General features: G+C 33.0%; 1 long non-coding RNA gene across 2 annotated transcripts; it reads left to right on the top strand.

Moving 5' to 3' along the window:
• The first annotated feature begins 6,955 nt into the window (after nucleotides 1–6,955).
• Nucleotides 6,956–12,478, top strand: LOC127833544 (uncharacterized). Of its 2 annotated transcripts, XR_008027466.1 has the most exons (3): nucleotides 6,975–7,782; nucleotides 9,689–9,752; nucleotides 9,839–12,478. It is a non-coding gene; the product is annotated as an uncharacterized LOC127833544 (long non-coding RNA). The 2 variants fall into 2 exon arrangements; XR_008027465.1 differs by lacking the exon at nucleotides 9,689–9,752 and having other exon boundaries at nucleotides 6,956–7,782.
• The last annotated feature ends 1,423 nt before the right edge of the window (nucleotides 12,479–13,901 follow it).

Genomic DNA, 13,901 nt, shown 5'->3' with positions numbered 1-13,901 from the left:
TATGCATTTGAGATCTGGTCAGGACTCCATATAAAAGTGGTTATATTTAAAAATGTTTAATTTCCACATGACCACGGACTCTAGATCTCCGTGACATGACTAAGGTTCTAAATTAATCTAGTATGAACATTTGAAATATATCTTTTTAAAACAATTTAAAAATAATATTTGATGTACACATTTAATCTACCAATGTGTACAGATACTACTTAACATATCTTTGACTGTATTGAATGTAGGAACTAGTTAAAATATCAATTAGAAAAAGAGATCAGAATATGAAATATTCATTGCCTGAAGCAAAGACCCTGGAGCTATGTTTATATATCTTTAAACACACTGATTAAAGAAGTAAAACAATACATTGATACAACAGAGGTAAAATCATCCCCTCTGAACAACATGATACATAATTATGTATCATATCTTTTTATCTTGATCTGGATAGGTACACAGCAGGATGTTTAGGTGTGCGCTCTGCGGGAGAGATATAGGAGTAAATTATATTTTGGATTTAATTTAATTCACTGAAATTCATCACTGAAGTAACAGTATGATCTCATTTGATATAGATGTGCATGATTGTATCAAGCAAAATATTTTAAATAATTATCAGTATTAATTCACTGTCATAATTTCAGTATCATTAAAATGATTTCAGTAAAGTCTATCGTACATATTCATCAATTTTGAAACAAGGGCTGTTTGTAAAACATGCATGCCCTCATATGGGCTGTTAGTTGTAGTGGCAGACATTGTGTGAATACGTTTTTTGGCACTGAGACCGTCCTTTGACCTAGTGACCTGAAAATCAATAGGGGTGATCTGCGAGTCATGATCAATGTACCTATGAAGTTTCATGATCCTAGGCGTAAGCTTTTTTGTGTTATCATCCGGAAACCATTTTACTGTGTCAAGTCACCGTGACCTTGACCTTTGACCTAGTAACCTGAAAGTCAATAGGGGTCATCTGCGAGTTCGGATCAATGAACCAAAGAAGTTTCATGATCATAGGCGTAAGCATTCTTGAGTTATCATCCGGAAACCATTTTTCAAAGTTGAGTCACTGTGACCTTGACCTTTGACCTAGTGAATTGAAAATCATTAGGGGTCATCTGCGAGTCATGATCAATGTACCTATGAAGTTTTATGATTCTAGGCATAAACGTTGTTGAGTTATCATCCGGAAACCATTTTACTATTTCGGGTCACCGTGACCTTGTTCTTTGACCTAGTGACCTCAAAAGGGGTCATCTGCGAGTCATGATAAATGTATCTATGAAGTTTCATGATCCTAGGCATAAGCGTTCTTAAGTTATCATCCGGAAATCTTTTTACTATTTCGGGTCACCGTGACCTTGACCTCTGACCTTGTGACCTGAAAATCAATAGGGTTCATCTGCGAGTCATGATCAATGAACCTATGAAGTTTCATGATCCTATGCATAAGCGTTCTTGAGTTATCATCCGGAAACCGTTTTACTATTTCGGGTCACCGTGACCTTGACCGTTGTCCTAGTGACCTCAAAATCAATAGTGGTCATCTGCGAGTCATGATCAATGTTCACATGAAGTTTAATGATCCTAGGCATAAGCGTTCTTGAGTTATCATCAGGAAACCATCTGGTGGACGGACATACGGACCGACATGTGCAAAACAATATACCCTCTCTTCTTCGAAGGGGGCATAATAATACAACAGCATGAACCAACAAGGGGAGGCAACTTGTTATGTCACAATTTGGCAGTGTATAAAAAGTGGTACTTAATTATCTCGCTAAACATGGGTCTAAATTACGTTTAAAAGCTATTTTCTGATTGGATGAAACAGTCCGAAATCATCCAATAAATAAAGTCGAGATATTTATCTTGCGGAACATGCAATGCCATGCCGCATGCAAGCTATTTATAAAGTAAATATCGTAAATCAAAAAGTTTGTTATGTTTTTTTCGCGGTCATAGACAGTGTTCCTGGCTGAAAACGATGCAATACTTTTAAAGCGGGTATATACGATTTTTATATGTGCTGAATCGTAAAATATTGATACAAATATGTTATAATAACACACAATATGCAAGAAAAATGATACATTTAAGACGAATTTCGTAAAATGCAGCAAATACAAATTAGCGCCCCGAGCCGATTGTGACGAAGATAATTCGTAATTATTTTCCTACAATAACCGATGCATTCGTCTTTTTAGTAAGTGTTCGTGTGTCGTATGAATCGATATCGCTGCAGGAATTTCAAATGAACCGTTAAACTAAATTTAGATTCACATCGTACATGCATGATATACATGCTGGCGAATTCGGCTGTACAGCCTTTTTCGATTTCAGAATTAAATATCTGGCTTATTTAGCATTTTTCGACACATGTTCTTCTTAACTTTTATTTTAGTTTATATTGAAATATATGTATAATAAGTTTTTACACATTTTATATTAATTAATAAATATTTGACAAGATCGTATTTACCCGCTTTAAATCATTCATGCATTAGTTTTAAGCAAGAAAGAGGTAGAATATTAGTGTAAAACATAATCTTTTTAATTTAAACTTGTGTCTGCTACAATTTAACGAGTGGTTACGGTAATTACCGATTGTACAGATGTATCGACAGACATATGCAAAACGAAAGGATAGCTTGCATATTTCAAGTTTATCAGCCTTGAAATTACCTATTAATCAAATGAGAATCGAAATTATTAAAATATAAACCAGTAATATTCATTAACACCAAAATCTTTGGGCACAACCATCATATTTTTGGAAACCGTGACGTATTGTTTTTCTGAAACCGACGATCGGTAATTTCCATAACCATATGGAAAATGTCATCACTGACAAGTTTCGTTTCTAATGTTTTTCTCAAATATTCTACCACCAATTTATTGTATACCATAACACAAATGAATGACAAGTAATAATTCCTTGATTTTGGGGAGGGACACTGTCTATAAATGCTTATAAAAACGCATTAAGGCTAAACTTAAGTGCATAAAATATTGAAAAATAAATCATAATTCAAGTGTAGACAAGTGTCCGTTTTATCCGATATATTCATTCATCCACATTGCTCAGACACTCAATTATATTGGAAATTATTACGAATATCTGATAAAACTTGCATTATTTATTTTCATCTTTAAACTTCCATTTCATAAATGCTTTTTTGATAAGCGTCGTCAATTATTAATTCTATATAGATTTCTCTATAGTTTGAAAAACATTTAGGCAAATATTTATTTTGTAAGATAAATGCAAATAATTAATCAAATATTCCCTTTTAATCAGTATGTTGGTTTATCGGTCAATAACAATATCACTTTGAACATTGAATTATTTAAAAGTTATAACAAACATTAAATGTTCTCCGAACAAATGATTCATAACACATATAACAGATTGAAAGGAAGATATGAACAAATTAAGGTTGCTAGGTTGCCCTCCTAGAATAGTCCTGTTAGTATGGAAGTACTTGATATATAAATTTATTAGCCTGTCGGTGTTGTAAAGACATAAAATATTTTATGAATGTCTCAAAGTGTAGAATTAGTTTGCATTTAGTAAAAGAAAGGCAACATATACCCTTAAGTGGCTGACAAGAACTTGTGGCTGAATACAACTAAAAAGAGGCATTATGCTTCTTGAAAATAAAAGTAAACATCATTATATATGAATTTTCTGATCAAAAGTGTAATTTTTAGTGAATAGGGGAAATACATTTTCAAGAATAAACAATATAATTATAAATGTTTTGGCGAAGTGCATCATAGTATTATCATAGTACCAGTTTTGGTCTAAAAATCCAGTAACATTTTTTAAATTTCATAACCCCTTGTTGCAAAAAAAATAATCATGAAAAATATAATTTTCAGAGTAACCTATTAAAATAAAATAAAAAAAAAGCTTAATTAGACCCTAGATATTATTTTTGCAATCATTTTTCATCAATTACAAATGTTTAAAAAATTATTGTTTCATGCTACTCAAGGTACCAGTTTTTTGTCAGAAAATTAATTACATTTTTTAAAAATGCGTTACCCCTTGTTGCCAAAAAAATCATAAAAAATATAATTTTCAAAGATATCCTTTAAAACAAAAAGAAAATGCATTCTTAAACCTTAAATATTATTCCTTCACGCATTTTACATCAACTATTTATGTTTGAAAAAATCATTGGTTCATGCTAAATACTGTTTGATATACTGTAAATAATGAAACTACACATCCAAGTAGTGAGTCCATCAAACTATTGCAACCGAAACACCTGGTGCGCCAAGGCAGAAGCCGAAGTCAAATGCCTTCTGACTTAGTGCATTTTACTATTAATATTTGTATGCATTTGTATGTGTTTGAAAAATGTATAATCTTAAATGACATATTCTGACCATGCATGTCCTAGATTTCAAAATCCAGGCCCTGGTCTGACACATTGGTAACATTAACGTTAAACTGTTACCAGGCTTCTGAATTTAATAAGCCAGATCACAGGAAAAGGGCAGTCTAATCAGTATCCAATTAAACTATTTGTCATTGTCAGAAAACTGCTCTTAACCAAACAGCTTTCAAGCAACTGCAGGCTGAACAGGATCTAAACTGGCCACAATCGCCTTAATGTCTCTTTTACTGGGATAAAGTTCATTTAAAGTGATATTATGGGCATCTAACAGTTTATAGGTGTCTATCGCAACCGTTGTTTATTTTTGGTGTTTTCACTTCATATTCACTTATATGTTAATACAGCATCAACATACTAAAACAATATCCTGGAAAGAGAAAAATAATGCATTTGAATATCGACCGTACTTTCATTTGACAACTGATCATGCATGTACGTTTTGAACCTAAATTTAGTTTAAGTTCAGATTCGTTCATACGACACAAAGACACAATTTTGTTTTACGGATCATTTCGGCTTACAGGACTGGGTGGGTCACGTAAGAATATCGAATATAAAATATATTTTTATAAACAACTGGTAGCAAGATGAGTTGCAGAAAATTGATCAGTAACCACAATTTAACTAACTCTTTTGATCTCAATTCAACAGTGCAAAATGCCCATACTATCACTTTAACTTTAAAGGGATCTTTTCACGTTTTGGTAAATTGACAAAAAATTGAAAAAAGTTGTATCGGATTCGCAAATTTTCGTTATAGTTATGTTATTTTTAGTTTAGGTAACAGTATTACTGAACATTTACCATGGTTTAATATAGCCATTATATGCATCTTTTAACGATTTAAGAATAATAAAGCGTTGCAACGCGAAACGATTGAATAATTTGGAGAGTTATGTTGTTGTTGTTTAGTTGTGTGAAACTACGAAAATTGCTTATATTAGGTATAAAATACGTCAACCATTTATACTTTGCAGAATAGTCGAGCAGGCTAATGCGTTTTTACTCCAAGACTAAGGGGGTCACTGGTTCGAGCCCTGCTGCGGACTATTTTTTTTTAAGAATTTTATTCTGGATTTTTAACTGGAGCTTTTAAGATCCAATGTTTACATTTATCAATATAAAGCATTTAATGACTAACTTCAAAATATGTCAAAATCTGTGAAAAGGCCCCTTTAACATAATATCTACTCCTATAAATATGAGGTCGATATACATGGACTAAACGGTAAAATACGTCTAATTATTTGGACTATAATGATATCAACTACTTAAATAGAAAGAAGAAAGAATTCATACAAACCAGTAATTTAAGTAAAGAGTTTGTAATCAATGTAGTATTTAAGGACAGCTTAGTGATATGCAAATCCCATACGAGATGTTGATATCGGGTATCATAGCCATTCAATAAGTCGCAAAATGCTCAAACTAAATTTATCAAGCAAAATGTGACTTAAATTGATAACTAAAAATACCAGTATCATCAGTATGCCAGTTGTGCCTTGTCAAGCTGTCGAGATCCAGAAAGTGCTTCATTCACATTGAATATATCCTTCGAATTCCATTTATTGTTGCATTACTAAATAGCGAAACAAGCCGATTTAAGCTATAAGAAGGTTTTGACACGAGTGTTATCAAGTCTCTCATGAGAGACTGTAGAAAGTGATCCATTAACATTGAATATACCCTTCGAATTCCATCTATTGTTGTCATTAGCGGAGATTTAGTGAATTGATAATTCATTTATCATAAATGACAGCTTCTAAATAGCGAAACAAGGCAATCTATGCAGTAAGAAAGTCTTGACTCGAGACTCTCATGGGGGCGGCCATTGTTGAATGTTGAAACACGAACGACAACTCTGCTAGGAGAATGTTATTAATGAAAATCAACAAGGTCGAGGTATTTCAATAAAAAAAATCGAGTTATCTCAATCGGACTGGCTCGGTCTTTTACATAGGTCGCCATTGTGAAGAATTTTTTGATGGTTATCATACCTTAGACGATGCTGTTCCAGCATCGTCAAAAAAGGAATTCAGTAAATGGTTCATTTACACATATGTGTCATTTTTATAAACACTTATATTAAAAAGTAACGCTTTTTTGATAAAAGCACTCTGTTAGTAAATACCCACTGCAGAGCGCTAATTTTGTAAGCGTGAGCTCGAAACTCACGGGAGGCGTATACTTTAAACATGATTAGCATTGTATATAAAGGATTTAATCAAAATAACATTGCCACTCGGCGAAAATATGCTGGCTGGACAAATGTATTATGCGTCATTTTAAATCATTTTAAATACCTTCAATATTCCACGTTAAGTTGCGAAAACATTTCTCATGCGAAAAAAATAACTAACAGTGAACTGGTGACAGCTACTTTCTATATATTTCGCTTAAGAACTTTCTCAAACTTGAATATAAACAGATGTTCATGTTTACGGATATTTATATTTTTGCCCTTTGAAACATAACCTTAAACAAAGGGAACCTATGATTGTTGTTATTCCATGACGCCTTGCTGGCATTTTCGTAAATAGTATGAAATTGAAAGATGTGACATTTATCGCGTGCTTTTGAAATCTATTTCGTTTCAAGCTCCAGAAGGCAATAACATCTGACGTCATTGACTCCGTGCGAAGGTATACATTCAGCGAATCAATTCCGGATAGACATGGAAGAAGATTATCAACTAACAGTGAGATCGACTTAGAATGGGAGCAATTGAGTGTGTTTAAGTTGTCGTCTGCGCACTTCTGAAGGCGTATGCAGCTGAACCGTCGTGCCCGGTGTGTTCTAAGTATCAATATGAAGGGATGCTTCTGGAGAGGATGCTTATGGAACGAAATCAAATGGGAACAGATCGTAAATGACTTTAAATCCATCAATGACAAGTTCAATTCTGCCCTTGATGAAGCCAGCGTGAAAATTGAACAGTTGACCTCGAGACTTGAGAAACAAAATCAAATGGTGGATGAAGCCAGTGGGAAAATTCAAAACTTGACGTTGGGACTTGACAAACAAAATCAAGTGGTTAATAAAGCCAGCGTGAAAATTGAAAACTTGACGTTGTGACTTGAGAAACAAAATCAGGTGGTTAATGCAGCCAGCGTGAAAATTGAAGACTTGACGTTGGGACATGAGAAACAAAATCAAGTGGTTAATGCAGCCAGCGTGAAAATTGAAAACTTGACGTTGGGACTTGAGAAACAAAATCAAGTGGTTAATGCAGCCAGCGTAAAAATTGAAAACTTGACGTTGGGACTTGAGAAACAAAATCAAGTGGTTAATGCAGCCAGCGTGAACATTGAAAACTTGACGTTGGGACTTGAGAAACAGAAGCTTGATATGGATCTTATAACTCTCCGCTCACAAAGTACGGTATTCAAAGTTATTCTAATTATAACGTATCTCATTTTGATACTCCATTATCTCATTTTGATTTTCAATTATTTCAATAGTAAACCTTGTAAACTAGAGTGAGTAAATATATATGCTGCTCAAAATGTTTAATATTTTAATAACGGTTTTAAAATAAGATTATATTTCGCTTTATTGTCCGTTTTTTATCAATGTGTAATCTGATTCTGACGACTAAGAATATAAAGATCGTACATAGCAGTTTAAACGCCCTTGCTATGTTACATCAGTTTGACCGTTTCTTACTGATGTGTTACGGTGATTTGAAATGTGCAATAATGGTGATCAGTCCTGAATTATTGTCATAAAGAAAGATACGATTGTGCTTGTATTTATTTTATTACATCAAAGTCGCGTACCTTTTGCTCTGTGAATATTCAACCATTGTATGATTGAATTGCAATTAATTTATGTTTTATTGTTGTTTTAATATATTTGCGACATTATGAGATTAATGCATAATTACACTTGTACCTTCTGTGAATAAGTCGTGGCTAAATGTTTTATATTAAGCAAACAATGAAACTCCAGAAAATCTTATTCGGAGATGATTGTTTGTTTTTGTCCACTAGGCCACTCCAAATTGATTTGTTGGTCGTCGGATTTGCCGCACCTATTTTTTCAAAATGGAAAAAACATATTTTTTTTAACCGCTCGCACTCATTTTTGTGTCCTTCTGTAACCATAGCGCATGTGGTTTTTTTAATTGGTGAAAAAAAAGCTATCTCGCAGAAACGATTTTGACGCTGAAAATGAATGCCAAATAAAGTGTTTCGTAACCTTTTTAATAGATAACTGTAGTCGCTCGAAAATTATGTCAAAAAACTATGTCAACAAGATTATCAAACTCGCGTTAACACCAAAAGGGTATACTTCACACATAGCATTGTGTGGCAAAGACAACACAATGTACGTTCGCAAAGACGAACAGAGAAACGTGTGCATTGGGATAAGAACGTTTTGCTTCCTTCGTTACGCACATTCCCAAAACCGAAAGTTTGGTTGCTAATGTCGTTAAGCAAATTTCATAAACCGAAATACCGATTGGTTGATAATTTCGTTTTGAACATTTCATAAATCGAGAGTCCGGTTGGTTTATATACGCGTTACACCCATTCTGTAAACCTATAAATAGGTGATATATATCATTAAAATGTGCATACACAATATATAAGTACACAATGATGTATGTCATTAAAGCAGTGTATGTTTTGAGAAGGGAATAATATGATTTGTGTAGATAGAATACAGCTTAAGCGTTACATTCTAAAATTTACTTCTCGCTTTTCGTTATTTACTCATAACTTGATAATCTATTTTCATTTCATTTTGCAATATGTTGTATCTCTGTGATGAATATAAAAATGGAAAAAACTCAACAACGTAACATAATTTCTAAAGGCATAAAAGGCATATGACGTCATCGAACTTCGCATATTAGCTGTATCCTGAATGTTAAAATACAGCAACGTTTATTCTGATGAATGTAAATTCGTCATTTCAACTCGTTGGAATGGGTTATTTAACAACTCTCCTAACATTGAACACTTTCCTTCGGTTCACCTATGTACTTTTGCTGTAACTGGCGCAAGGATTTTGTTTAATTTAAACACAGTATTCAAGTTTGAATTTACTTTTCTTCAAATTGTTAATTTGTGCTTGTTCACATAAATACTATCTACCGCATGTATTAACTCAATCACTGTCTTATATTAGTTTGTCGCAGAAAAAGTATCACCTGGCTAATTATAGACAGACATTTTAACAATTATTAATCACATATATACTAGATGATCTGTATATTGAATTTCGTGCATGTTTTATGCTTTGGGTTTGTATGCATGATCATTAAACCTTTACAGAAGAAGCCTACTTGGTTCGATGAGGAAAAACATGAAGGCAACGACGACAGCTTTGGAACAAATGGTAAGTCGACAGCTTTTCTGTAGTAGGCTTTTAACGTGATAACTGTTTGCGTTCATTTTAATAACGATGTGTTTATCATTTCACAGGGTACTATCTGGGATTTGACCGATTATCGCAAAAGTTCGCAATGGTCGCAACTTGTGACAATCAGCAAACAGTTAAGATATTTAGAGGTGTTCCACTGGATTCTACTGACGACGCATGCCCACTGAGAACCACATCCTACACTGAACAGGGATATGCCGACTCATTTAGGAGTGCAGAAAACAATGAACGGACGCACCATGACGTCGTTCCGCAAAGCCCAATCTGTCTTTCTTTTGAGAACCTGGACATCGACTTCTCTATGAGAATTATCGAAGAAAAGGAAGAAGAGGAACAAGATCTCGATGATGGACTAGAATAATAAATAACAGGATAAGAATGCAATTAAAAAAAAATCAAAGAAGAAGGTATTGAACCCTAACCTCACTTCGTGGAAAGCGCATAACACCGAACGAGCACAATTTATTTCAGTGTTTTATATCATCGTATTTATCAAAACAAATTGTGCTACCTAAAATAACAAATCACAACACGGAAACCTGTCAAACTATTACGACGACACGTAGATAATCTTTTATATTGTGATCAAAAAGTTTTATTATTATTTAACAACATATCAGTCTGTTTGTTTGTTCTTCTGTTTTGCATATAAAACTTGTCGTGTTAAAGTGTTGAACAGCAATACACACGAAAAATAGTTAAAAACAAATCAAGCTCTTATGATAGTGGGTTTTGTCCGTTTTTTATCAATGTGTAATCTGGTTCTGACGACTAAGAATATAAAGATCGTACATAGAAGTTTAAACGCCCTTACTATGTTACATCAGTTTGACCGTTTCTTACTGATGTGTTACGATGATTTGAAATGTGCAATAATGATGATCTGTCCTGAATTATTGTCATAAAGAAAGATAGAAGTTTGTGCTTGTATTTATTTTATTACATCAAAGTCGCGTACCTTTTGCTCTGTGAATATTTAACCATTGTGTGATTGAATTGCAATTTATTTATGTTTTATTGTTGTTTTAATATATTTGCGACATTATGAGATTAATGCATAATTACACTTGTACCTTCTGTGAATAAGTCGTGGCTAAATGTTTTATATTAAGCAAACAATGAAACTCCAGAACATCTTATTCGAAGATGATTTTTTGTTTTTGTCCACTAGGCCACTCCAAATTGATTTGTTGGTCGTCGGATTTGCCGCACCTATTTTTTCAAAATGGAAAAAAACGTATTTTTTATTACCGCTCGCACTCATTTTTGTGTCCTTCTGTAACCATAGCGCATGTGTTTTTTTTAATTGGTGATAAAAGAAAAAAAAGCAATATCGCAGAAACGATTTTGACGCTGAATATGAATGCCAAATAAAGTGTTTCGTAACCTTTTTAATAGATAACTGTAGTCGCTCGAAAATTCGATCGATAATACTCCTATAAATATGAGGTCGATCGTTCCGATCATATCGGAAGCTGTAACGGCTGCAAATTCATATAACAGCACAGAATCTTCTTGGAAGAGTTATTCAATATAAAAATATAAACATTATTTTACTAATTGCTATTCCTGATATGAAAACACTAGCTTTAGACTTGTGTTCTACATTTTAAAGTTTAAGTGCTGAAACCTTATTTTAGTGCATTTTTATTTGAAAATTATGTAACTCATAGATATAGTATTGTACAAAGATTCTTTTCTTTGTATAAGAATTTATTTGAATGTAAACTAAAGCTGTTTAAACCTGCATCTCTTGTTAATGCAATATTTTTCTATCGAAATGTGATTTTTTTATTCTTCGCTCTTCGCTCGCTCGAAAATGTTCCTGTTTTCAAATATTTTTTTTGCTCGCCTCTTCAACTTTAAAAAAAAATCCGTAGACCAACAAATCAATCTGTAGTGGCCCTACTTTTATATCAGAAACCTGTAACAGACATAAAATGATTAAACTGGTATTAAACCTGTTAAATCCATAATGCCTTTTCTTGACCATTCGAAGACGGCGCCTCCAGCTTTAATCAATTGTTATTGTTTATGTTGCCTAGTTTGTATTGCCCTTAATTATAACGACAATAATAGATTATCTTAAATAAAAGATTATCGAAGATAGACAACAATTTCTCGTTTGAGCATGTTTCTGGAGTTGACACATGACAACGAGTCAAATTGGTTTGTTTCTTTATTTGAATTGTCAAGTTTTATCGTTTTCTTTTCTTAAATTTAGCATGTAGCCAAAATTAGAGATTAAATATTTTATGAATTCGTAAACCAATTGTTAACCTACATGCATATGTCAAACAGACCCAATCCATTAAGAAGCTTTTGAAAATAAAACAAATTGGGTTTTTTACCATTAACAGTTAACAATTGGTTCATTCGTTATAACACTCATACATTCGTTTCTTGTCAGTATCCTTTTCAAACATATTGTTGTAAACACTATATTTATAAAATATGCGCATGTTTAGCAGTGTTGTATATATTTACGAAGAATTGAATTGCATGTATCAGAATATTACTGTTTCATTTTTATATTCATTGTATTAATACGAATACAATTATTACGTTATTATATCAAGAGGGCATTTTAAATTAGCATGTTATTTTAGATTGATAATACCGATAGATAATGCTGACTTCCACCACATGCTAATAGCGTTTTATAAAGTATGACGTGGTTATTTTGGGTCGACTTATCTGTTTACGGAATCCTTTTTAATTAAGATCTGACGCAAATCTATGAATATTTTATTTTGCGCTAATAAATAAACACACACAAAATACAACGATACCAACGCTGGGTAAACTATAATATTCATTTCCAGGGTATAATACGACCAATAATGCCTTGCGATGAGCAGATCCGTGGTCTTCAGATACCACTCTAGCGCCATAAATTAGGGGTCTTCGCATGTTCAATCCCCATCCAGACCCTTGCCTAACTCGTCTTTGACCGGAGATATTTATTAGAGGTGTACAGTATTATGTGCTTCTGTCCGGGAACTAAAAGACGCAGTGTCGCCTCTTGAAAGGTACGTCTCCTGCATCTCGCACTACCCTCTGTGACCCATGTTACAAGTCTCCATAACCATATAGGAGAATCACGAGACTCACTCGAAAAAAATCTACTGAATTTCAGTGGTTGCGATAGATTGTTTTCAACGCAAATAAGATATTTTAAAACTAATTTTAAAATTGCAGTCTATAATTATGTGTATGCGAGACGATGCGACAACAAAACTCATTGATGTACTTAATAATGCTTTGAATTTTCACTGTAAGAATGAGGCATGAATGTGAAAATTGACTCGCACGTTAGGTTACTTATTTCATGATTTTGCAAAGGAAGTCTTTATGCACACCTGTTACATTTGTTTATTTGAACAGGTGAATAATTTCTTGCTGGTATGAATAACCTTCAGGAATGTGTGATAACTGTTTCAACAGAAATCATACATCATCTTTTGTTTCGATGGGTTATACCCTGTCGTTTTGACAGTTTTAGCGCAAAAAATGATTAATTTGGAACTAGTTATTTAATTTCTTTATTTGTCACTGTTGCATCCGTTACCTATGCTTTGCATTTTATGCGGTACTTGTACCCAATACTATAAACGTTAATATTTTCATTTTAAATGTTAATCATCGCATTTTAGTGCCATTATTCTCAATATAAATCCTTGTAATTTAGACAACTGTATTATGTATATATGCTTCTAGAAAAAAATTCCATAAAAATTATGTTTTGGCTTAATCGGAAACAATAAACAATTATATACAAAATTACTCATATTTTGGAATACATTTAAAGTCTTTATATAATTTATATGTATATATTCACATGCACATATTAACTGAGAAGTATACGACAATGTGTGATTTGATTCAATATGGGGTCGCACAGTCATAACAGATTTTGACGTTCAAATCAGAAATTACTTAATGATAAAGTGTCGATCAAGTAAAAGTATTGTCCTTTTTTTAAAAGTTGTAATTGCATTGTTTATGGTTGTGAAGGTGAAGGTCATGACAATGCGGAAGTACATTAAAGGGACTGTCAACCACGAATGACGAAAAAAGAAAAGTTCTAAAAAACGTATTTTT

This window comes from Dreissena polymorpha, chromosome 6 (assembly GCF_020536995.1).
Source record: "Dreissena polymorpha isolate Duluth1 chromosome 6, UMN_Dpol_1.0, whole genome shotgun sequence".
Taxonomy (NCBI): Eukaryota; Metazoa; Mollusca; class Bivalvia; order Myida; family Dreissenidae; genus Dreissena; species Dreissena polymorpha.
The sequence above is the reverse complement of the archived record's forward strand: the minus strand, read 5'-3'. Positions and strand labels throughout refer to the sequence as shown.